The sequence below is a fragment of the Macaca mulatta genome, chromosome 7, assembly GCF_049350105.2.
Source record: "Macaca mulatta isolate MMU2019108-1 chromosome 7, T2T-MMU8v2.0, whole genome shotgun sequence".
Lineage (NCBI taxonomy): Eukaryota > Metazoa > Chordata > Mammalia > Primates > Cercopithecidae > Macaca > Macaca mulatta.
This window is the reverse complement of record NC_133412.1, coordinates 111,876,949-111,900,292: the sequence shown is the minus strand read 5'-3', so window position 1 is coordinate 111,900,292 and position 23,344 is coordinate 111,876,949.

Here is a 23,344-nt window from a genome sequence, read left to right as displayed (position 1 = left end):
ACCCAGCAATTTCACTTTTAGATATGTTACCAAGTGAAACTCCTGTGCATTTTTGGCAGGAGTCATGTACACAATATTCACAGTACCACTATTCACAATAGCAAAAACCTCAAAATAATCCAAACATCCACCAAAGAGAGTAAATGAAGGAACTGCATTATAGTCACACAATGGAAGTTTATTAAGGAATCAAAACAAATGAATTATAGCAACATGCAATATTATAAATGAATCTTAGAAATACAATGTTAAGTGAGAGAATAAGTCCTAAAATCGCATACAAAATGATACCCATTTTTATAAAGTTGCAAACAATTAAAATAGGAGAGAGTAAAATTTTAGGAGTACATATAAAATGATATATATATATATATATATATATATATATATATATATATATATATATATAAAGAAACCCAAGGTAATGAGGAGCATGTGATACAGGATGATGGTTACTTTTCTTGGAGGAGTCTGGATTGGGCTGGGTTGGGAGCATAGAGGTGGTATAGGTTATTGTCAAGGTCCTAGCTCTGGTCATCTGTGGTAGATTCACAGATGCTTATTACATCATTAAAACTCATTCACTCACTCACTCACTAGAAGTGGAAAGAAAAGAACAACGTCCAGTCTAACTCATAAAATCCCCTTAATGAGTGCCCTTGGGGAGATTTCTTTAAAAAATCAGATTTGAGAAATTGGAGCTTCTCCTGAGAAATCACGGTTTTCTATTATATTAACTCTAAGAATTCTCTTTTTCCTTTGGCTGCTAGAAGCCTGAGTCAAATTTACAGGCCATCTTCAGTAAGTATATAGGGCTTATGGTGTACATTTCTATGTCTAATTTGAATCCTGATTTCATATTACCCTATCCTAGTTTCTTTTCGTTTCGATTTTTTAAAATCTACTTATTTAAAAAAAACCCCATTCTATTGTATGCATTTCTATGAGCCTCTATAAATTCCCTTTAACTAGGCAGAAGATATAAATGAATGAAAATAGATTTACCTGTTATTGAAAAGTATCCAGCATCTATTGCTTGAGAATGAGGGTGACATTTGGCGATTGGTTGTGATGTTATTCCATAGGTATTGTGTTTGTTGTGTTTTGCAGTTGGTAGGAAGGGGAAGTGAGCAAATTTGTTAAGATCAGTCTGGGGGAAATGTGCTGGATAGGTTCTACTCAAATACATGTTTTTTTAATAATAACTTTAAGTACTGTCTACCGCACTATGAGAGTCCTATAATCTAGATATTACTAAGTACTTATATTTTAAGTCAAGTGGAATAAATTAAATTCTAACTTCAGAAAATGGTGTGAAGTAATCAAGCCTTGACAAATTGGCAGAGATTGAAAAGTAGAATTGTTTCTTCCTCAAGCAGATATATAGTTACTGACAAAAGCCAGATCTCAGTTATTGGAAGTAACATTTCCTTGAGTCTGGATTGCTGGTCCATCGACAATAGCAATGTGAAATGTGACAATGCATTTGATTATCTGCAATGGATAACCTCCCATGTTGGAGGCGTAATCTAATCAGAAAACGGTATGGTTCAGGGCTGGTTTCCTTTCATGGTTCCTCCACAAATAGTATTTAACTGTCTAGACACAGAGCCACTTGATACAAAATTAAGAAAAGTAGCATTTCTTTCTCCTTAGACTATATTTAAAAAGTATTTTAGATTAAAGATTCTAATAGGAGATGCTGTGTTTGAATTCCTTGAGAAATTTATAAGTTTCTGGAAAAAATGTATCTGTAAAAATTTTCTAATGATCAGCTATAATCTAGTCACTGAATGTGACATCTTCAAAATTATTAGTTAATAAAATTTCTCTTTGGTATGTACTTATAACATTTTTTTATTTTGGAATCAAATACTTTAGCCGTTTCTTGAAATTCTCAGTATTTTGGCACGTGACCAAATTAATTAAATGGAATAATATTTCTAAAAAACAAGTGAAAGCACAATTTGTTTTTAAATGAGCCAAATAATTTTGGAAGATAATTTTTTCAAAAGTAATTTTATTTAGGAAAAATTATAAGTTTAGATGTCTGTCTTCATCACCAAGACATATCAGAAGCCCAATGCAGAAGAAAGCATTTCTCAAATTCAAGAATGTGTGAAACAAATTGCTGGCATTTCAAAGCACAGTTGACACAGATTCGTTAGTTTAGTTATGAACATGGTGCTAATTAGAGTGAAATCGACAAGTTCTGTCATTTAAGAGATCTAGCTGTGTTTCTTCATACTGCCATAGATAGCATCACACTTATCCATTAAGATAACAAGTATTTATTAAATACTTTTTATATGTGAAGCAAAGTGGCAGGTATTGTAGAGAATATGAAGATGAATAAAATATAATTCCTGCCCTTAAGGAGCATATGACTCATTGATAGGGATAAGACAAACATGAGAATACTGCAAGGATGCAATGGTATAAGAGAAGTATAAGGTGGAAGGACTCTTTCAGTTTTGCTCATCAAACAGGGTCTTTATGGATTGGACAAGCATATGTCCTGGTTTGTGTGGGATACCTCCAGTTTACGTCTATTGTCCTAGGATAACTATTATTAGGCCCTCTTACACTCTTTAAAGCATTCCAGTTTGGAAGAAATATCACATGGTTATCCTATTTAGGGAGAAAACATTTAATATTGGCTTTGAAGATTGAATATAATTTCAACAAATGGAGTTCCATAGTATCAGGACACCAAAGATGAATTGGTCAGTTCATCCCGGAGATGGATAGACACCAGGGAAAACACCAAAGAAAAACCAGGGTTGTATTAAAGATGATTATTCATTTGCAGACAAAGTGAAGGAAGCAACACGCAAACACAGGGACATGAAATGCGTCATACCTGGAGAAGTGCAAGTAATCGATGCTAATGGATAATTGGTGAGAAATGAGCCTGAGGAAATTGTTCAAGGTTCTACAGGCCTTGAAGTAGTCATATATATGCTGTGTAACTGTGTGACTTTTTCTTCTAAGCAATAAAGATAGTAGTGGTGGGGTGTTATTGAAACACTTTAGATGGTGCTTTATTATTGGGATTTTAATTTAAAAATTTGGTGGCAGCATGAACTGATAGATTGGAAGGGTACAAGCTTGGAGACATTATGACCAGTTAAAAGACCATCACAATAGTCATGATAAGAAAAAATCAAGGTCTGAACTAAGATAGTGACAATAGGAATGAAACTACATATCAAGGGATAAGACAGAAAATGTATTTCAAAAATAGTGTCATTTAGCTTTTGAGCTACATATAATTCTGCTTTTAAAAATAATTTAAACAAAACTTCATGAATTATACAAACTTAACTTGGTTTTCATGACCTTAGAAAAATAAACTCTCTTTTTACTGACCAGAATGGAATTCATCTTGCCATGTCAATGACGTTAGGAACTTTGTAATTCAATGCCTTGTTCTTCATTACCAAGCATGGCAAACAGAATACATTATAATCTCAGATGAACTCCTTAGTTAACATATGTCTGTCTATCTATACATGGAAAATGAAATGTAATATAAAATTATGATAGTATATGTATAATTTAGAGTGAAAAGCACTGAGACATTTGCAATGAAAGCAGGAGTTTTAGTGAACTACTTGGACAGTAGCCTCAGTTCTACTGTTTATTCTGTTTACAGCCATAGCCTAAGAGTACAGGCTAATAAAGGGAAATGTACCTTTGAACAAAGCAGACTCTGATGGGACAGGCCTTAGGGGTTTGTCTATTTCTTCTGCCTCCCACCTGATAAATAATCTTGTATAGTGCCTGGACAGAAGGAAAGAGTGAAATTGTATTTCCTTAACTACATAGAGGCCATAAAGTTTGGGATATGTTCTTTAGGTTGATCCTAAAGCTGCAATATTCTTTGAGCCCTGGATGACTCATAAAAGTGCACTGTAATCTTAGATTTGCACTCTCCTGGTCTGCCTTTAACCAAATGGCTTGATTGCTTTTTAAATTGCTTTTTCATGACCAGAGTACAACTAAGTAGCCATTTTCTTCTTTGTAGAATCTCAAAGAAATAGGCCATATCTATATGTGTAGCAAACGAATTACAGAATTGAAGCAATTACTGAATAATTGAAGAGAACAGACTATTGTTCTGAAATATGTGAATATTTGAGGAAAGCAAGGCCCTGTTCTGCTGATTTATGTTGTCTAAGTGATTCCTGTTAATCTCTCATTTTGCTTGTTATGCACAGCTAAATGTCTGCTCGATGGCTTAATTTAGTCTTGCTTTCAAATCTCATTCAATGCTTTCCGACGATCTTTACTTTCTTGTGAGATATAGATCCTTACAAATCGAAGATGCTATGATTTTTTTCCCAATGATCTTAGACTCCATCTAACCCTGTTATTGGATTCTTCCTCAACCTACCCCTCACTTTAATTTTTCAGATATCCCAAGAATTAACTTAATATTTCACACTTATCTAATTCAAGTAATAAATAATATTAAATGGAAAAAAACCCATTGAAGGAAATAAAAGCACAGAAAGTAGGAAAATGTATGTTCTTTATTGAGTACCTGTTATATGGATGGCTTTTTACATGAATTATCCAAAATAATCTCCATAGTGACTCTAGAAAATAGGTATCACTATCACCATAATATATAATGAAATAACAGAGACCCCAGAATAGGGATTGGATCTAGGATTACTATGTGTTGGTACTCTGTACTACCAAACACCAGGCTCTACCCCAAGCAGGCTTTTGAACCTATTAGAGGTAATGGAGTTGATTTGAACAAGTAGATTGTGGAACTGGTCTCACCTAATCATCTTCTTGAAAGTTTTCATTTTGTTATCATTCCCTGTATTCCAGTATATCCCCAACAGAAGCAGAATAACCCTTCAGTTTTGCAGTGGCAAATGTGGAAAGATTGGCATTTTGTGGAATGCCACTTGAGAAATGTTTGTCTAGCAGAATGGGTATGCAAAGAAACACTGGTTTTTCTTATTCCAAAAAAGAAAATAAGTAGAAATCACCTCAGGTCTCTCTGACTACTCCTTCCTTTCTTCATAAAACAGGATGTCTCATGTGTTGGATTGTCACTAGGAGTCTAATAATTGTTCACATAGAAATTGCCCTATAAATCACCAACATGCTATTGAGCTCTTTGAGGTAATTTAAAAATTAAATCCAGTCAGAAGCGCACTAATATATTAACATTTTTTCTCTATTGTGTCTCAGAGTCAGATTAATTATCAATTCAGCACTGAAAAAGACATCGGGAAGTTGCCTCAATAAATAGTTGGTTGTTTTTTATTTCATGATAGATACACAAACGTTTTGGAAGAAGCTTAGCTAATACACAGGACCATGAATATTAGTTTTAGAAAGAAATAGGTAGCACCAATTTTTTTTTTTTTTTTTTTTTTGAGACGGAGTCTTGCTCTGCTGCCCAAGCTGGGGTGCAGTGGCGCGATCTCGGCTCACTGCAAGCTCCGCCTCCCAGGTTCACGCCATTCTCCTGCTTCAGCCTCCCAAGTAGCTGGGACTACGGGCGCCCGCCACCACGCCCGGCTAATGTTTTGCATTTTTTAGTAGAGACGGGGTTTCACTGTGTTAGCCAGGATGGTCTCGATCTCCTGACCTCATGATCTGCCCGCCTCAGCCTCCCAAAGTGCTGGGATTACAGGCGTGAGCCACCGCGCCCTGCCGGTAGCACCAATTCTTAAACATGGCCAGAATCTTGGCTTTAAAACATATTGATTTTGGTCAGATTGAAGAGAGTTGATTAGACCATATATCAAGTTTATACTAAGCTTTATTTTTATTTGTATTTATTTATTTTTATTATACTTTAAGTTCTAGGGTACATGTGCACAACGTGCAGGTTTGTTACATATGTATACATGTGACATGTTGGTGTACTGTACCCATTAACTCGTCATTTACATTAGGTATATCTCCCAATGCTATCCCTCCCCGCTCCCCCAACTCCTTGACAGGCCCTGGTGTGTGATGTTCCCCAGCCTGTGTCCAAGTGTTCTCATTGTTCAATTCCCACCTATGAGTGAGAACACGCGATGTTTGGTTTTCTGTCCTTGTGATAGTTTGCTCAGAATGATGATTTCCAGCTTCATCCATGTCCCTACAAAGGACATAAACTCATTCTTTTTTATGGCTGCATAGTATTCCATGGTGATTATGTGCCACATTTTCTTAATCCAGTCTATGATTAATGGACATTTGGGTTAGTTCCAAGTCTTTGCTATTGTGAATAGTGCCACAATAAACATGTGTGCATGTGTCTTTTTATAGAAACATGATTTATAATCCTTTGGGTATATATCCAGTAATGGGATGGCTGGGTCAAATGGTATTTCTAGTTCTAGATCCTTGAGGAATCGCCACACTGTCTTCCACAATGGTTGAACTAGTTTACAGTCCCACCAACAGTGTAAAAGTGTTCCTGTTTCTCCACATTCTCTCCAGCACCTGTTGTTTCCTGACGTTTTAATGACTGCTATTCTAACTGGTGTGAGATGGTATCTTATTGTGGTTTTGATTTGCATTTCTCTGATGGCCAGTGATGATGAGCATTTTTTCATGTGTCTGTTGGCTGCATAAATGTCTTCTTTTGAGAAGTGTCTGTCCATACCTTTGCCCACTTTTTGATGGGACTCTTTGATTTTTTTCTTGTAAATTTGTTTAAGTTCTTTGTAGATTCTGGATATTAGCCCTTTGTCAGATGGGTAGAGGGTAAAAATTTTCTCCCTTTCTGTAGGTTGCTTGTTCACTCTGATGGTGGTTTCTTTTGCTGTGTAGAAGCTCTATAGCTTAATTAGATCCCATTTTTCTATTTTTGCTTTTGGTTCCATTTCTTTTGGTGTTTTAGACATGAAGTCCTTGCCCATGCCTATGTCCTGAATGGTATTGCCTAGGTTTTCTTCTAGGGTTTTTATGGTTTTAGGTCTAACATTTAAGTCTCTAATCCATCTTGAATTAATTTTTGTATAAGGTGTAAGCAATGGATCCAGTTTCAGCTTTCTACATATGGCTAGCCGGTTTTCCCAGCACCATTTATTAAATATGGAATCCTTTCCCCATTTCTTGTTTTTGTCAGGTTTGTCAAAGATCAGATGGCTGTAGATGTGTGGTGTTATTTCTGAGGGCTCTGTTCTGTTCCATTGATCTATATCTCTGTTTTGGTACCAGTACCATGCTGTTTTGGTTACGGTAGCCTTGTAGTATAGTTTGAAGTCAGGTAGCATGACGCCTCCAGCTTTGTTCTTTTGGCTTAGGATTGCCTTGGCAATACGGGTTCTTTTTTGGTTCCATACGAACTGTAAAGTAGTTTTTTCCAATTCTGTGAAGAAAGTCATTGGTAGCTTAACGGGGATGGCATTGAAGCTATAAATTACCTTGGGCAGTATGGCCATTTTCACGATATTGATTCTTCCTATCCATAAGCATGGAATGTTCTTCCATTTGTTTGTGTCCTCTTTTATTTCATTGAACAGTGGTTTGTAGTTCTCCTTAAAGAGGTCCTTCACATCCCTTGTAAGTTGTATTCCTAGGTATTTTATTCTCTTTGAAGCACTTGTTAATGGAAGTTCATTCATGATTTGGCTGTCTGTCTGTTATTGGTATATAAGAATGCTTGTGATTTTTGCACATTGATTTTGTATCCTGAGACTTTGCTGAAGTTGCTTATCAGCTTAAGGAGATTTTGGGCTGAGATGATGGGGTTTTCTACATATACAATCATGTCATCTGCAAACAGGGATAATTTGACTTCCTCTTTTCCTGATTGAATACTCTTTATTTCTTTCTCTTGCCTGATTGCCCTGGCCAGAACTTCCAACTGTGTGTTGAACAGGAGTGGTGAGAAAGGGCATCCCTGTCTTGTGCCAGTTTTAAAAGGGCATGCTTCCAGTTTTTGCCCATTCAGTATGATTTTGGCTGTGGGTTTGTCATAAATAGCTCTTATTATTTTGAGATACATCCCATCAATACCTAGTTTATTGAGAGTTTTTAGCATGAAGTACTGTTGAATTTTGTCAAAGGCCTTTTCTATATCTGTTGAGATAATCATGTGGTTTTTGTCTTTGGTTCTGTTTATATGATGGATTATGTTTATTGATTTGTGTATGTTGAACCAGCCTTGCATCCCAGGGATGAAGCCCACTTGATCATGGATAAGCTTTTGGAGGTGCTGCTGAATTCAGTTTGCTACTATTTTATTGAGGATTTTTGCATCAATGTTCATCAGGGATATTGGTCTAAAATTCTCTTTTTGTGTTATGTCTCTGTCAGGCTTTGGTAACAGGGTGAAACTGGCCTCACAAAATGAGTTAGGGAGGATTCCCTCTTTTTCTGTGGATTGGAATAGTTTCAGAAAGAATGGTATCAGTTCCTCTTTGTACCTCTGGTAGAATTCAGCTGTGAATCCGTCTGGTCCTGGACTTTTTTCATTGGTAGGCTATTAATTATTGCCTCAATTTCAGTGCCTGTTTTTGGTCTACTCAAAGATTCAACTTGTTCCTGGTTTAGTCTTGGAAGGGTGTAGGTATCCAGGAATTTATCCATTTCTTCTTGATTTTCTAATTTATTTGCATAGAGGTGTTTATAGTATTCTCTGATGGTAGTGTGTATTTCTGTGTGGTCAGTGGTGACATCCCATTTATCATTTTTTATTGCATCTATTTGATTCTTCTCTCTTTTCTTCTTTATTAGTCTTGCTAGTGGTCTATCAATTTTGTTTTTCTTTTCAAAAAACCAGCTCCTGGATTCATCAATTTTTTTAAGGGTTTTTTTTGTGTCTCTGTCTCCTTCAGTTCTGCTCTGATCTTAGTTATTTCTTGCCTTATGCTAGCTTTTGAATGTGCTTGCTCTTGCTTTTCTAGTTCTTTTAATTGTGATGTTAGGGTGTCGATTTTAGATCTCTCCTGCTTTCTCTTGTGGGCATTTAGTGCCTTAAATTTCCCTCTACCCACTGCTTTAAATGTGTCCCAGAAATTCTGGTATGTTGTATCTTTGTTCTCATTGGTTTCAAAGAACATCTTTATTTCTGCCTTCAATTCGTTATGTACCCAGTAGTCATGCAGGAGTAGGTTGTTCAGTTTCCATGTAGTTGAGCAGTTTTGAGTGAGTTTCTTAATCCTGAGTTCTAGTTTGATTGCACTGTGGTCTGAGAGACAGTTCATTATAATTTCTGTTCTTTTACATTTGCTGAGGAGTGCTTTACATCCAACTATGTGGTCAGTTTTGGAATAAGTGCGATGTGGTGCTGAGAAGAATGTATATTCTGTTGATTTGGGGTGGAGAGTTTTGTAGATGTCTGTTAGGTCTGCTTGGTGTAGAGCTAGTTCAATTCCTGGATATCCTTGTTAACTTTTTGTCTCATTGATCTGTCTAATGTTGACAGCGGGGTGTTAAAGTCTCCCATTATTATTGTGTGGGAGTCTAACTATCTTTGTAGGTCTCTAAAGACTTGCTTTATGAATCTGGGTGCTCCTGTATTGGGTGCATATATATTTAGGATAATTATCTCTTCTTGTTGAATTGATCCCTTTATCATTATGTAATGGCCTTCTTTGTCTCTTTTGATCTTTGTTGGTTTAAAGTGTGTTTTATCAGTGACTAGGATTGCAACCCCTGGTTTTTTTTGTTTTTCATTTGCTTGGTAGATCTTCCTCCATACTTTTATTTTGAGCCTATGTGTGTCTCTGCATGTGAGATGGGTCTCCTGAATACAGCCAACTGGTGGGTCTTGACTCTTTATCCAATTTGCCAGTCTGTGTCTTTTAATTGGGACATTTAGCCCATTTACATTTAAGGTTAATATTATTATGTGTGAATTTTATTCTGTCATTATGATGTTAGCTGGTTATTTTGCTCTTTAGTTGATGCAGTTTCTTCCTAGCATCAATGGTCTTTACAATTTGGCGTGTTTTTGCAGTGGCTGGTACTGGTTGTTCCTTTCCATGTTTAGTGCTTCCTTCAGGAGCTCTTGTAAGGCAGGGCTGGTGGTGCCAAAATCTCTCAGCATTTGCTTGTCTGTAAAGGATTTTATTTCTCCTTCACTTATGAAGCTTAGTTTGGCTGGATATGAAATTCTGGGTTGAAAATTCTTTTCTTTAAGAATGTCAAATTTTGGCCCCCACTTTCTTCTTGCTTGTAGAGGTCCTGCTGAGAGATCCACTGTTAGTCTGATAGGCTTCCCTTTGTGGGTAACCCGGCCTTTCTCTCTGGTTGCCCTTAACATTTTTTTCCTTAATTTCAACTTTGGTGAATCTAACAATTATGTGTCTTGGAGTTGCTCTTCTCGAGGAGTATGTTTGTGGCATTCTCTGTATTTTCTGAATTTGAATATTGGCCTGCCTTTCTAGATTGGGGAAGTTCTCCTGGATAATATCCTGAAAAGTGTTTTCCAGCTTGGTTTCATTCTCCCAGTCAATTTCAGGTACACCAATCAGATATAGATTTGGTCTTTTCACATAGTCCCATATTTCTTGGAGGCTTTGTTTGTTTCTTTTTACTCTTTTTTCTCTAAACTTCTCGCTTCATTTCATTCATTTGATCTTCAATCACTGATACCCTTTCTTCCACTTGATTGAATTGGCTACTGAAGCTTGTGCATGTGTCACGTAGTTCTCGTGCCATGGTTTTCAGCTCCGTCAGGTCATTTAAGGTCTTCTCTACTCTGTTTATTCTAGTTAGCCATTCATCTAATCTTTTTTCAAGGATTTTAGCTTCTTTGTGATGGGTTCAAATATCCTCCCTTAGCTCAGAGAAGTTTGTTATTACCATTCGTCTGAAGCCTTCTTCTCTCAACTTGTCAAAATCATTCTCCATCCAGCTTTGTTCTGTTGCTGGCGAGGAGCTGCATTCCTTTGGAGGAGAAGAGGCGCTGTGATTTTTAGAATTTTCAGCTTTTCTGCTCTGGTTTCTCCCCATCTTTGTGTTTTTATCTACCTTTGGTCTTTGATGATGGTGACGTACAGATGGGATTTTGGTGTGTATGTCCTTTCTGTTTGTTAGTTTTCCTTCTAGCAGTCAGGACTGTCACCTGCAGGTCTGTTGGAGTTTGCTGGAGGTCCACTCCCGACCCTGTTTGCCTGGGTATCACCGGTGGAGGCTGCAGAACAGCAAATATTGCAGAACGCCAAATGTTGCTGCTTGATCCTTCCTCTGGAAGCTTAGTCTCAGAGAGGCACCAAGCTGTATGTGGTGTCAGTCGGCACCTACTGAGAGGTGTCTCCCAGTTAGGCTACTCAGGGGTCAGGGACCCACTTGAAGAGGCAGTCTGTCTGTTTTCAAATCTCAAACTCTGTGCTGGGAGAACCACTACTCTCTTCAAAGCTGTCAGACAGGGATGTTTAAGTCTGCAGAAGTTTCTGCTGCCTTTTGTTCAGCTATGCCCTGCCCCTAAAGGTGGAGTCTACAGAGGCAGGCAGGCCTCCTTGAGCTGCAGTGGGGTCCACCCAGTTCGAGCTTCCTGGTGGCTTTTTTTACCTACTCAACCCTCAGCAATGGTAGATGCCCCTCCCCCAGCCTCACTGCTGCCTTGCGGTTTGATCTCAGACTGCTGTGCTAGCAGTGAGCGATGTTGCATGGGCATGGGACCCTCTGAGCCAGGCACGGGATATAATCTCCTGGTGTGCCATTTGCTAAGACCATTGGAATAGCGCAGTATTAGGGTGGGAGTGTCCCGATTTTCCAGGTACCATCTGTCATTGGTTAGGAAAGGGAATTCCCTGACCCCTTGCACTTCCCAGGTGAGGCAATGCCCTGCCCTGCTTCAGCTCGCACTCCATGGGCTGCACCCGCTAACCGACAAGCCCCAGTGAGTTGAACCTGGTAGCTCAGTTGGAAATGCAGAAATCACCTGTCTTCTGTGTCGCTCATGCTGGGAGCTGTAGACTGGAGCTCTTCCTATTCAGCCATCTTGGAACCTCTCTTAAGCTTTATTTTTAAGTATTTACTGAGTAGATTAACATTATAGAAGAGGAAACATATTGGGTATAAATAACACAGTGGAATTTGGAAGATGCTTGCCTTGGTGTATACATACATGATGTAGCCCAGCTATTTAAATCTTGTCCTGAACCTCAGTAGTTCTTGGGTCCATCTCAAATATTAGTTATTTTGACCTGGGTACTTTTTCTACAAAATAAATATGAGCGAAGTCAGCTCATCTCTGCTGGCAGTCTTTCCAGATGGAGTAGCCCTTGATTTACTATAGGTTTGAAAGTTACATATGATATTTATACCCTACATTAGCAAAATTCATTCGTTTTCTTGCATAATCTGCAGGATAGAGTTCTTGTACAATTAAAATAATTTAGACTTGAAAGTCTTTGCAACATATGTATTAAGCATAAGGGAGGAAAAGAGCTGAAGATATTTGAAGATGGTCATGAAAAGTAAGGAGGCCACAGGTGTGAATTACTGAAGAGGAAGCTGTTATTACCATGGCTAGGAGTACAAGGTTAAAGCTAGGGTGAGCCAAAAGAGCCACCTTCAATTTCTATTCTGTAGGTTTTACATTATACTCTTCTTAGTCTAAAGAAGGTCTCAAGGAATAATAATAGCAAATATTACTGTGTGCTATGTGCCAAGCGTCTTTCATGGAAACCATTCCCCACTTCACAGATCAAGATACTGAGGCATAGAAAGGTGAAATAAGCTATCAGAGATCACACAAATTAGTGGATTCACAATTAGAATTTAGGCTATTGATTCTATATCTTGTATTAGTAACCTCTACATTTTGATTATGAAGAAGCATTTTCATGTTAGCTTCTCTTCTCAGTGCTCCTTACATGAGGGTTATCCTGTTAACAACTTCTTATCATTTCTGTCTTAAATCTTTAATTTTAGTTTTACTGTAATATCCTTTTCTGCTTGTTTACCAGCTCACTTCCTTTTTCTTATTTGGTGACCATCAGGGAGAAGGTGTGGCTTTTCTTGGTCATAGGAGGGAGTGTGATCTGACACCAGAGGACTTCATATAACATTGCAGCATTAACATCTTCACTGGCAGGTTCATGGATTTTCCCCCTCCTGAATGGTAATGTATCTTCTTATCTGAATCAAGGATGCAGATATAATCTTACATAATCCTGTTTCTTTAGCTTTGTTCCCTATTTGGATTATCAAGGTTTAAATTTTATTATGGGAATGCAGTAAAAAAACTTACAAAGTCTTTGGAATTGTACAACTTCTGGAAAAAACATAATATATGCCTTAAGATTGACTTCTTTAGCACACTGATAATCGAGACAGATGCTGGTTCTGTCCAAGGGCAGAGGCTGCCCCCCGAATATACTTTTGATCAAGACCTAAAATATTTCACATAGCCCACCCACACTCTGAGGAATGCAGACCGATTATTCAAAATTTAGATGCTAGGAAAAAGGAAGTAACACTCGGAAGCTTCTAATAATGAGAATGTGTACAGTGATCCATCTGTAAATAAGGCTTGTGTACTGTATAATCGTTTGGATTTGGAAGGAAAAGAAGGATTATTTACAGGCCTTTCTTGCAGATGGTGCATGGCCCTCATGGGGAAATATTTGCATGCTACTCAGGTTATAACTTTATTGGGTCCACATTTTTATGACAGTAAGTGTTGAGCCATCTGAAAGCTCTGATTAAAACCATGGAAAATTCTTTTAGAAAAAAGTATACTGTCACATCCACTTGATGATTTCTTTTATTGGTGGTAAAGCTTAATAAACCCGGAGACATGTTCATTTTATTACCTACTTCCCTCCCTTTTGAGAATTTTCTTAGTAAAGATTGTGTTCTTTATTTGCAGCATTTTAACAACTTGAAATGAATGATGCCTCATGTCTCTGCAGGGTGGATATAGCTCTAACTCTCCGAAGCTGCTGAGAATGTTGAAACCTAGGGGTGCCTTTTGAAAGACATAAATTTGGGCCCTGAAGTGGTAGTAGGGAGATGGGATAGGAGAAGGTCCTATAATCTTAAGTGGAAAGACTTGCAGTGTGGAAATTGCATCCCAAAAGGAAGTTGAAGAAAAGGAGAAACTTTTGTGATAGAAAGATATCTGGGTTGGTGGTTAAGGTTCTGCTGTGATTAGTTGTGAGAAAGTCAGCCAGTTACTCTCTGTGAACCCTATTTTTAAAAAAATAATAATAATCTGCCTATTTCAGAAGTTTGATGCAAGAACCAAGTAGAATCGTTCTTTGTGAATCAAGTATTGAAACCTATTCTCATTAAAGTGTGTGCATGGGATTGTGCTAAGCACTGCGGGGGCGAGATACAAATAATACTTAGAATCTCATCTCAAGCTAGTAAGGCAATAAAATAAGCACCTCAATAAATAGAACTAGTAAATTGCAAAACCAGTAATTTGGAGAGTGGTTTTCACCACTTGAGACATGGTGTCTCTAGAGCAGTGGCTCTCAAATCTGGCTGTTCATTAGAATTACCTGGGAGCTTTAAAAACAAATAATTGTCTAGGCCCCAGCCCCAGAAATTTTGACTTAATTAGTTGGAAATGACTCACCTTCCACTTCCCCCTACATTATCATTTTTAAAAATGTGCTTTACATGTGTTTTATTTGCATCAGAATTGCTTAGAGGGTTTATTAAACCTCAGATTGTTGGGCCCCACTCCTGTATATTATGATTCACTAGGTCTGAGGGCTGGGGCAAGAATGAACATTTCTCACAAGTTCTGTGATGCTGATTGTCTGCAGATCATACTTCAGAGTCAGTGCATTCGTTTCATTTTCCTGTTAATGCTGTGTATGCAATACACATATATATTTTTTCAGGCTGAAGGAAGCAGGTGGACACAAAAGTCCATTCTTTGGTACAATTTTATAGTTGAGAAAGTCAACACTGTGTGGCCAAATGAACACAACTGCATTTGATCGAAGAGATAGTTGGCTGACAGAAACAAATTTCTTCATACAAAGGTTGGTCACTTGCAAATGTGCTAGTCTGAAATTATCCTCTAAGAAAGAAGACATTATTTAGGGGACACCTGGTAAGCAATAACATGTTCAACAAAAGCACATTTTGAAAGAAAATTTTAGATTTGGAAGGAAATTCAGATTCCTTTTCTTTGTAAATATCTCTCTAAGCAACAGAATGAATGATTCACCTTTCCAAATCCTTGAGTATCAGAATAGCTGAAGCAACATAGCATAATTTTCAGAAATAGACCCCTATTAAAGTTTCACAGCCCATGTAAGATGCCAGTAAGAAAATGTGCAAAATTGATCATCACATCGTTATTACTTATAGAGGCATAGAAGGGCACTCAAGGTTGATTTGAGTGTTAAAATGTATGAATTGTCTATTTCCTGAAGAGTGTAAATCCTAAATGTCCATGAACATCAATTATAGGAGACTCTAGGGCTTCAGTCACCTTAAATTAGGAAAATGAGAAATTTACCTTGTCAATTTCTTCCTTACGGTGTACAGATGAGAACTGAGGCTTTGTAGGTGTATGGATGGAATAACATTCAGTGACTGGGAAGAGCTCAAACTGTTCTATTTTATCACTTTTTTATTATAAATATATTTTATGATATAAGAGAATAGGCTCTTTGCCAGGGCATCCTTTTCTCTTGTTATACCCCACCAATCACAGATTGACTGGGAAAAAGGGTGTTTTAAATATCTACTAAAGTCAAAGGAAAATTTCAGTAGAAAGTTTATATCAAATAAACTTTTTTATGCATAAAAAATAAAAAGCAGCAGTGTGTGAACTTGCCCTTACAGTGGAATAGATAAAAACAAAGCAAGTTTTCATAGACTTCTATTTCTGCATTTAGAGTTGGACGGGTGAAACATCCACAGTCTTTCTTGACCTGAATCAAGCTCAGAGTGACAGTGTTTAAGGTAAGAATATTAAGGAAGACTGCAGATGGCTTAATAGGATAGAAATGGAGATCTAAATTATAAAGCAGGCATTATACTATAGATTATATAGCCAATAATGTTCAGAAAGGCTTTTATAAGGATACACTTAAAATAAGACAATAAGAGCATTATATAAATTATAAAACAAATACTAAGGTGGTATCAAAGGCTTGTTCAAATTTTATGTCTATCAAGTTTATAATGGAAAGGAACTTGCTACACCTAAGTTCTGTTTTTAAATAGGGACTTAAAACACTTGTAAACATCTTTTTCAGAGCTGCATGGACCCTTACACTGAGTCAAATAAATTGACATAGTGGTAGTACATATGAAGTTTGGTACTCCTGAGTATTTAGGTTGGTGCAAAAGTAATTGCAGTTTTGTCATGAGTTTTAATACATCTTTATTCTGGAGTCTTTGAGACACCGTTCTCTTCTGCATCTCTTTTTATGTCCCCTTGTTGTTGTCCAACATACAGGCTGCTCTTCTTTCGTGGCGTCATTCCCTTTTCTCTGAGTCCACACTCTTCTTCAGTTATTACCACAAAGCTTTAACAACAACTTTGCTGTTAATGATTCCTGAACTTTATATTTCAGACCCAGATCACTTTCTTCAACCCAAAAGTACAACTGCTGTCTAGATAGTGCTTGGTTAGCTCTGTTTTGTGGGCACCTGAATTCAATGTCATAACACTTAAAGCTTGTTATGTCTTCTGCGTTTCCTGTTTTGATTACGGGTAGCATGATTCTTGCTGCTCAAACCAAATCTTGAAAACCTTTTTAAAGGACTGTCCCTCCTCCACCTCCTTCAAATGGCCATTAGCTTCTGTTAGATTCCACTCAAATATATCTTGGAGTTGTTATCAGTATTTTTCTTTAAAAATGTTAATTTTGTTAAATTTTAAAAATTAATGTGCAAAAATCACAAGCATTCTTATACACCAGTAACAGACAAACAGAGAGCCAAATCATGAATGAACTTCCATTCACAATTGCTTCAAAGAGAATAAAATACCTAGGAATCCAACTTACAAGGGATGTAAAGGACTTCTTCAAGGAGAACTACAAACCACTGCTCAGTGAAATAAAAGAGGACACAAACAAATGGAAGAACATACCATGCTCATGGATAGGAAGAATCAATATCGTGAAAATGGCCATACTGCCCAAGGTTATTTATAGATTCAATGCCATCCCCATCAAGCTACCAACGAGTTTCTTCACAGAATTGGAAAAAACTGCTTTAAAGTTCATATGGAACCAAAAAAGAGCCTGCATCTCCAAGACAATCCTAAGTCAAAAGAACAAAGCTGGAGGCATCATGCTACCTGATTTCAAACTATACTTCAAGGCTACAGTAACCAAAACAGCATGGTACTGGTACCAAAACAGAGATATAGACCAATGGAACAGAACCGAGTCCTCAGAAATAATACCACACATCTACAGCCATCTGATCTTTGACAAACCTGAGAGAAACAAGAAATGGGGAAAGGATTCCCTATTTAATAAATGGTGCTGGGAAAATTGGCTAGCCATAAGTAGAAAGCTGAAACTGGATCCTTTCCTTACTCCTTATACGAAAATTAATTCAAGATGGATTAGAGACTTAAATGTTAGACCTAATACCATAAAAACCCTAGAGGAAAACCTAGGTAGTACCATTCAGGACATAGGCATGGGCAAAGACTTCATGTCTAAAACACCAAAAGCAACGGCAGCAAAAGCCAAAATTGGCAAATGGGATCTCATTAAACTAAAGAGCTTCTGCACTGCAAAAGAAACTACCATCAGAGTGAACAGGCAACCTACAGAATGGGAGAAAATGTTTGCAATCTACTCATCTGACAAAGGGCTAATATCCAGAACCTACAAAGAACTCAAACAAATTTACAAGAAAAAAACAAACAACCCCATCAAAAAGTGGGCAAAGGATATGAACAGACATTTCTCAAAAGAAGACATTCATACAGCCAACAGACACATGAGAAAATGCTCATCATCACTGGCCATCAGAGAAATGCAAATCAAAACCACAATGAGATACCATCTCACACCAGTTAGAATGGCGATCATTAAAAAGTCAGGAAATAACAGGTGCTGGAGAGGATGTGGAGAAATAGGAACACTTTTACACTGTTGGTGGGATTGTAAACTAGTTCAACCATTATGGAAAACAGTATGGCGATTCCTCAAGGATCTAGAACTAGATGTACCATATGGCCCAGCCATCCCATTACTGGGTATATACCCAAAGGATTATAAATCATGCTGCTATAAAGACACATGCACACGTATGTTTATTGCGGCACTATTCACAATAGCAAAGACTTGGAATCAACCCAAATGTCCATCAGTGACAGACTGGATTAAGCAAATGTGGCACATATACACCATGGAATACTATGCAGCCATCAAAAAGGATGAGTTTGAGTCCTTTGTAGGGACATGGATGCAGCTGGAAACCATCATTCTTAGCAAACTATCACAAGAACAGAAAACCAAACACCGCATGTTCTCCCTCATAGGTGGGAACTGAACAATGAGATCACTTGGACTCGGGAAGGGGAACATCACACACCGGGACCTATCATGGGGAGGGGGGAGGGGGGAGGGATTGCATTGGGAGTTATACCTGATGTAAATGACGAGTTGATGGGTGCTGACGAGTTGATGGGTGCAGCACAGCAACATGGCACAAGTATACATATGTAACAAACCTGCATGTTATGCACATGTACCCTAGAACTTAAAGTATAATAATAAAATAAAATACAACTCAAGAAAAAAAAAGACAAGTTCAAAGAAGAAAAATAACAATTATTAGAAATAACAATAACAATAAAAAGAACAATTATCTTCTTCCCATTCTTACCACTTCCACCACTACCATCCTGGTTCCATCATCTTTCACCTGAATTATTCCAGTATCACCGCTTCTGCTTTCTGTTTCTACCTTGCTTCTTTGTGGTCTAGTCTCCGTACAGCAGACAGAGCAGCACAGACAGAGACTTTAAGGCAGGATGTATTTGGCATCTTTCCAGACCACAAAAAGGGTCCAAAGGGATGGTGGTAGGAGATGAGGTCAGAGGAGTTGGGGGGTCAGGATAGAGAGAGTAGGACAGTTGTAAAGGACCCTATAGACCATTGTAAGCAGTTTGGTTTTTTTGTCTGAGTGAGACAAGAAGTGGTGAGAGGATTTTTAAACAGAGAATAATTTGACCTGACTTATATTTTTGTATTTTTCTCAAGTAACTATAAACAACAACAACAAAAAAGATACAAGAAACAGTGACTGAAATTATTTCCCATAGTGCCTTTTGGCTATCAAAGAGGAATGTAAATAAAAAATATAGTTAAACAGAGATACTCAGTAAGTGGAATAAAGCAATGCTCAACTTAGATTAGGGGACAGTTTTAAAGCAAAATAGCCATTTCCATTGTCCTGTAATGTGCAATAATGTCAGACTATGAAAGACACTAACCACCTAAAGTTTATGACAAATGGAAAATTAGGATAAAAGTTTATTTCTTTCAATTTAAAAGTTCTTGTAGCTTTGATGACACTATTGAATGTTCATCTATCAAATGGTAAGTGAGCTTCATTTAAAACATCTCACCTAGATCAATGCTAACAGATATTATTGTACCATATAATTAGATAAAAACTAAAAAAAAACTGAGAAAGCATTCATAGAAAATCAATAAAAATATTATTTATTTATATTATTTACATAAAAAGGCTAGGCCAAGAACACATATTAGAATAAAATTGTCTTTCCCAAAGGAAAATGAATAGACCTGTTATTTGTTATCTTAATATGATTAATGTAGTAAAAATTAGCCTAAGAGTTTGAGTTATAAATTTTGATTGCTATGTAGATTAAACTAGTAATTACCAAACTTAATTCAAATTCTCAAATCTTTTGGATTATGAAGACATAGCCTCAGATCAAAGTGGGTAAATATTTTGATTAAGCAGTTACTCTAATAATATCTTAAGCAATTTTCTCCAAATAGTATAGAACAATATTTGAGATTCTTATTCTTTTCTTATAATACACTGTCTTAAGTGATCCACTCAACACTATAACTCAGGAACATTTCTTTTTAAACATCATTTTGGGCTACCTTTAGAATAAAGCAAGGCAAGACAGATGCGTAAGTTCACTTCCTTGTCATATTTTGGCTGTGAAATAATGTGCTGCTTGATATTCAACCCACTATTTACATTTCAATCTTCGGGATCCTGTAAGACTCAACATTGACTCTCATTTCTCTAGGACTTTCTCATGCTAGTTCTAGAAAATAATTTACAGTAGGAGTTTCTGCCGACTAATAACTGCACTGTCAGTAACAGATAGCATGAAGATGATCCGGCAAGTCTTTAAGTAGCCTACATTGGTCGTGTAGTAAAATGCCATTTGGTGCCATTCAAGTAAATTTTTATTTGAAGATCTGATTTTTCAACACTTTGTCCATTCACCTTACTAGTTTAGTGCTACTTCTGCCTATTGTCCAAAGGGTCCCTTGCTTTTTTATGTTGGTATGTTCAATTTACTGAATAGTTTTTGGCTTGTAATTTAACCATTTTTGGAAATAAAAAAATAATATCTCCCTGTAGAAACAATATGAAACTAAGGAAACTCACTGGGCCTTAAAAAGTTTCCTCGATCCTCAACATTGTGTTCCCAGATGGATGTCACATTACTCATCCTGAATGTGTCCTTAGCTTCTCGAATCGGATTTATATATCTGTGGAAGTTGGGCATGTTCCCACTGCTACTGTGAATAGTAAGTTTTGAAAATTTAGCCAATAGCATCAAGCTGTTTGGTTATATAAGCAAGGATAAAAAGATACTTTGAAACAAATAAGCTATTTTATTATCACATGAAATATGTATGTTGTAACATAAAATATCTCAAAGTTTTCCAATGTACAAACACAAGGCCCTGGAGATGTCTCTTTATAGTACGGAGCCTCATAAACTGTTCCTGTGACCAGGAACATCCATCTTCCCTTTGTGGTCTGGGGAGGTCACTGAGTGTAAGGCCATGTATAATGCAAACAGTTCTTTCCTCAAGGCATTGCTCTCTGAAATAGTTCATTCGAATGGCTACTTTCATTTATGTAGTCACTGTACTTTTTTTGATGGATCGTGATGATGCCGAGAGATGCTCTGAGAAAGATAAGACACTGTGGCAGAGTAGTTTAACAAATGTAGAAATTTCCTCTGCATCACAGAATGGATGCTGGATTCAGGCTATGACTCCGTGTTCAGATCAATCTGCATGTTTTGACTGATTTGTCCAGTGGAACTGAAAAACTACCCCCATCCCCCACACATTAAAAACAAAAAGCTCCCCTTTTAAAAGAGTTATGTCTAGAAATACTGCTTTCTTTGTGTGTTTGTATAGAACCTTGGCCTACCAAGGATGTCGAACACTGTTTTTATTTCTTTACAGCAATCTATGCATAAAAATGTTTTATAGGTATTTTAATTTATAGATCAGGTAAAATTTGACTCATCAACAGTTCAATCATGCTACTTTTAATTGGGCTTAAACTAAAAATTTTAGTTATAGATAATGGGAATAGGTAAACAGTATCATAAATTTGCTTATGTCACCATATTACCTGCTACTACTTGTTGCAAGTTATAATTACATGAAAGAGGACAATGTCTATCTGTCTGATTTTGCTAAACCACTGGAAAAGGGTTAAATAGAATGAAAGTCATCACTTTCTCCTGAAAGTTGGACTCATTCTAATCATTTGATGAGTCTAATTCTATGATCATTCGTAGGTGGAGGTAAAGCAAGAATATAAACTGGAAAAAGAAAAAAAGAATACTGGATCACATGTGTAAGAAAACACTCAAGAGAAAAATATTTATCTATTGATGCTTTTTCTAAATAATTTCTGACAACAATTTAACCAATTACTTACCTCCTTCCCTGGACCCCAGCCGCAGAAACATAGTTGACTAAAGTTGAACAATTGTTTTGCTAAATAAACATTGTTAAAAAGTTAATGTTGGAGAAAAAAAGAAGTCACTCCAGTCAATTTCAATACTTTTATATACATATAAATGCATTTATAAACAATATATAGCATTATTTTCTTCTGTGCTTTGAATGTACAAAAAAGCATACATAATTTATTTTTCATCAGTATTATGTTAACATTTGTGTTTGTCGATATATATTACTTTTAATCTTTCTCAAATGAAAAACAATTTTTTTAAAGAGTTAGTGCTGCTTTTCTGGAAATAAGGTGCCAAAATTCCTATCTCATTCTAACAGTAACTGTCTCATCATCTCTATAATAAAATAATTGCTCAGTTCAGTCAACTCATTGGGGAAAACAGTCAAACTATTTCAAAAAAGCAGATAAAATCCTGCAGCAGGCCTTGACATTCTGTACGAAGAACAAATCTGGGCCCCTCCTGCAGTTCCCACTTCTCCAGGACCCTGAGTTCTCTTGTTCTTCTAACTTCCTACTGAGGCTTCATCACTCAGTATCTGTCATTGGTCTAATCTGTTCCTTTTCCTTCTGTGACCAACATTGCAGTTTAGATTTGCTTTACAACCTCCTCACCATGGCGAGAGTTCTTCCTGTTCTGTCCTGTAATTTGGGACTCAGAGGAGGCCCAGAAACTCCTGGGCTTCTTCTGCTTCTGCTATTCCCACCCCTTTCCCCCTTTGAATTCTTAGCCAAATATATAAGTACCAGTGACGGTTTTGCAATAATTGATGCTAAGGTTATTTGGACATGGAAATCCTAATATTTCTCTCTTTCTTATCAATTCCTCAATGGACAGTAACTTCGAGTGAGCATTTTTGCATGTGAAAATCAAACCAAGAGAAAGAAAGAAGCAGATAAATGAGATGTGTGTAAAGTACCTAACACAGTACTTATCATGTGGAAAGCTCTCAACAAATGGAAGTTATGAGGATCTAAATATAATTAAATGGTAGAGCTTATTTTCAAGTTTTGCTTATTTTTATATGTAAAGCTTGGATTTAGACTAGTAAAAATCAGGAAATTTCTTTTGTTTAGGCTAATGAAAAACAGGGAACTGCTTTTTTACTCACTGCTCTTTTTTTCCTTATTATTGGAAGTGATCCAGAGGCCTAAGAGTATGTCCATGCCAAGTTCAAGAACACAGAGGGAAGAGAGGAGTGAGAGGCAGGGCAAGAAGTGGGGAACGAATTGACTCTGTACCTGCAAATGCCTAGCAGGTCCCATGGAGATTAAAGTCACTGATGACAGCTGCTGCATAGAAAAGAGAAAAAATTGTTGGACAAAGGACAGGGAAAATTTGTTCTTGATTTCTTTTAAAAAATGTATGAGAGATGGAAAATATACTGTAAATATAATACTTTAACTCATATTCTATGGCTTATTTTTAAAAGAACAAATATTATCTGGAGCTAAGAATAAAAAAAGAATTCATTTTCAT